Genomic DNA, 3,553 nt, shown 5'->3' with positions numbered 1-3,553 from the left:
CTCTAAAACTAAATAAAACAAAAGTTCCAACGTCTGAAGGAGCAGAGATCAAAGCTCTCTATGCGAGGCCTGATTAAGGTTTTAAGTGACATTCATTTCACTGGCTCTATTCTACTGGATGCAGCCCTCAGCATTAAAATCCACTCACATTTGGCACTAATTAAATATAAATTGTATTTTAAAGTAATTTTGCAAAGCTCACCATTAACTCGCTTATGTACTGTATGTAGGGAAAATACATTGCTTTCAATTATTTCCACTTTTCTATGCACCATTTCACTGAAGTCATAAAACGCAGCTCACCAGGAATTCAGGATACAGTATTGAAATGTTTCAGGTCACATGTCATTCCTGATAAGTGTAACAGGACTGAACTGCAACAGAATTGACAGCGAATATAATGGAGATCAATAAAACACGATTTTGGGAAGATATCTGATGGATGGTGCTTGTTCAGACAAAAAGACGATAGCCATCAGCCATTAGAAGCGAATTGGATCAGAGAAGCTGGGAGAAAAAAATCAGTTCGGATTGGCTGAACAGAGTGCCTTCAAACATGATTCCTGGCGAGCAGCGACTATCTTTACACTTGTCAGTACAATCAGATCTGATTGAATATATCCTCCTGAGATACACTAGCATGCGATTAGATGTTAACCCATCAGTGAATCACTTACCGAATAGTGAAAGGCCTGGCTAGAGTGGATGTGGAGAGAAGTTTCCACTAGTCTAGGACCAGAGGCCATAGCCTCAGAATAAAAGGATGTGCCTTTAGAAAGGAGATGAGAAGGAATTTCTTTAGTTAGAGGGTGGTGAATCTGAGGAATTCATGGCCACAGATGGCTGTTGGGGCCAAGTCAATGGGTATTTTTAAGGCAGAGATTGACAGACTCTTGATTAGTAAGGGTGTCAGGGGTTATGGGGGGAAGGCAGGAGAATGGGTTTGAGGGAAAGATCGATCAGCCATGATTGAATTTCGGAGTTTACATGATTGGCCGAGTGGCCTAATTCTGGTTCTATAACCTCCCTTCCATTGACTCCATCTACCACTGCTAGGCCACCAGCATAATCACGGATGAGTCTCACCCTGGCCACTCCCTTTTCTTCCCTTTCCCATCAGGCAAGAGGTACAGAACTGTCAAAACGCACACGACCAGGTTCAGGAACAGTTTCTTCCCAGCCGTTATTACAAAAATGGACCATCCCACCAACAATTAGAGAGTGATCCTAAGCTACTATCTACCTCACTGGAGACTCTGGGGCTATCTTTAATCGGTGTTTACTGGAATTTTACTTCAGAGTCACGTGAGTGATTCCGTGAAGAAGCCCCGCCAGTCCTCATGCGTGTCATTACGTCATTCACACAGCGAAGCACCGGACTGGCAGGCTAGTCGCTCCTGCCAGCGGTAAGTTTAAACCTACAGGTAAGTTTTTATTTCTTACCAGGTTGTGTTTTTTTGCAGGAACCTCTTCTTACAGTGGTTTTCTGCTGGATGTTGTAGCGCAGTCTGGATGAGCCGCGGGGAAACCGGCTTTGGGCTGTGAGGAGACTCCGGTCCAGACCACGGAACGAGGGTAACCGGCAGACGTCGGGTGCGCTACTCCAGCCGCTGACAAGGTGGTCAGCGGCTTCCAGACCGCTGAGGTTCCCATGGAGGGGTAAGCCCATGAGGAAGTCGGTATCAGGGTGCCGACTGTGAGCACCGTGGCTAATCCTGTGGGCAGGAAAAGCCATTTGAAAGTAAGCCCGTGGACTCCGATGAGTCGGGCCAGGAGGTTTCTCCTCCCACTAGAAGCGACGTCTGTGGACGTCTGGCAAAGATGGAGCACCTGATGGAAAGGATGCTCCATCACGACATGCTCCAGGAGGAGCTTTATATCTGTGGGTCACCCCATGGGCCCATGGCAGCAGCTCTGTTCAAGGGCTGTATAGGGAAGATCTGTTCCATGAAGAGGAGCCTTATATCCACGGGTCTTCTATGGGGCCCATGGCAGCAGCACCTGTAGAAGGGATGCATAATGTCTCCTTCATGGAGGAGGTGAGCTTACCAGGGCAGTTTTGTTCTGACCCTGAGGTTGGAGGTATTGCAAAGCAGCATACCCCAAGGCATGAAAGCCAAGAAGGAGTGTTGAGCCAATAAAAAGAGCTACAGCATGATATGCTCCAGCAAGAGGAGCTTTATATCCGCGGGTCTCTTCGGGGTTCCGTGGCAGCAGCACCTGTTGAAGGGCTCTGGAAAGAGCTCCTGATGGAGAGGATGCTCCATCACGATATGCTCCAGCAAGAGGAGCTTTATATTCGAGAGCCTCCTCGGGAGCCTCTGGCAGCAACACTTATAGAAGGGCTGCATGATGTCTCCCTCTTGGAGGAAGTGAACACACAGAGTCAGTTTGTTCTGACTCCGAGATCAGAGATATAGCTGGTGAGCATACTACGAGGCAGGGACCTGCGGCAGCACCTGTTCATGGCTGTCTACGAATCCCCCTCTCTGTGGAGGGGAGTGCGAGTGGTCAGTGTAACTGACTTCAAAATTCTAAAGTATGTCTGTGGAACGTACTGGAATACATGCATGTGGATTCTAGGGAGTCCTCGCAAACGAAGGTGGCAGAATACCTGGAAGAGGCTAGAGTTCCCCTCATGCTATAAATGCCGGGAATGAACAACGCTTCAGGGGTGACATTAAAGACCAGCCGCCGAACCTTCTCATGAGGTAAGACCTATTCAACAGGTAAAACCTGGATAAGGAAGCAAAAGCTGTCGGACCAATCGAGGTACCAACGACGAGCAAAGCTTCATCGTTGTGGCAACAACACATCCCACGACTCCATTGGCAGTAAGCAGTTCACTGAAGTTAGTGGCAGCATGAAAGCTGGACAAAGGTCTTCAATCCGAGACCCAAGTCGGGCTCAGGAAAAATATGGGACCATATACAAGTTGGTAATATTTACACTTGTATTTTGTACTAATGATAACATGTGTTTAGTTTATGTGTTGTATGAAAAAGGCATTCCCCTTGATAAGGATGGAAGGGGTCCTCGTGGCCTTACAACACACAAATGGTTGGCATCTAACCATGTAAAACGGCACAATACTAAGGTTCAGTGAATGTGGATTAAGGCGATTGCAGACAACCTGTTATTGCTCATGGAAGTCCTGGTCTTTGCTTCTTCGCGGATGTGAAAACGTGTTTGTCCTCGTTGGCTGGATCAAAGTAAGATGCCAAGCGAGATCGCGCCCACTGCAAGCATGCCGCCTGATGCGAGCATCTCTCTGCTTCTCAGACTCCTGACCAAAGGTCCTGGCTACCTCCGCAGTCAAATGGAAGGAGACAGGCGGGATCAGCAGAGCGCCGTGGAGAGACTGGCTTGACATACTTGAAGAGCCAGATGGCGAGGGGGTGCAAAGTGGAGCTCAATGGTTTGGGCAGCTCTGCCTCCGAGGAAAGCAGCAGCAGCGGCAGCGGGGCCAGCAGCAACACGAAGACTTACCTGGCCTCCGGAAGCCCCCATCAGACTCGGCAGCTAAGGCCCGACTCGCTGGTCATGTACCGGC

At 48.6% G+C, this 3,553-nt stretch overlaps 1 pseudogene; it reads left to right on the top strand.

Moving 5' to 3' along the window:
* Window positions 1-2,989: 2,989 nt before the first annotated feature.
* LOC116978841 lies at window positions 2,990-3,078 on the top strand (annotated as a pseudogene).
* Window positions 3,079-3,553: the final 475 nt, after the last annotated feature.

The sequence above is a fragment of the Amblyraja radiata genome, chromosome 11 (genome assembly GCF_010909765.2).
Source record: "Amblyraja radiata isolate CabotCenter1 chromosome 11, sAmbRad1.1.pri, whole genome shotgun sequence".
NCBI classification, from domain to species: domain Eukaryota; kingdom Metazoa; phylum Chordata; class Chondrichthyes; order Rajiformes; family Rajidae; genus Amblyraja; species Amblyraja radiata.
Note: the sequence above shows the minus strand (reverse complement) of the source record. Positions and strands in the feature narration are given on the sequence as shown.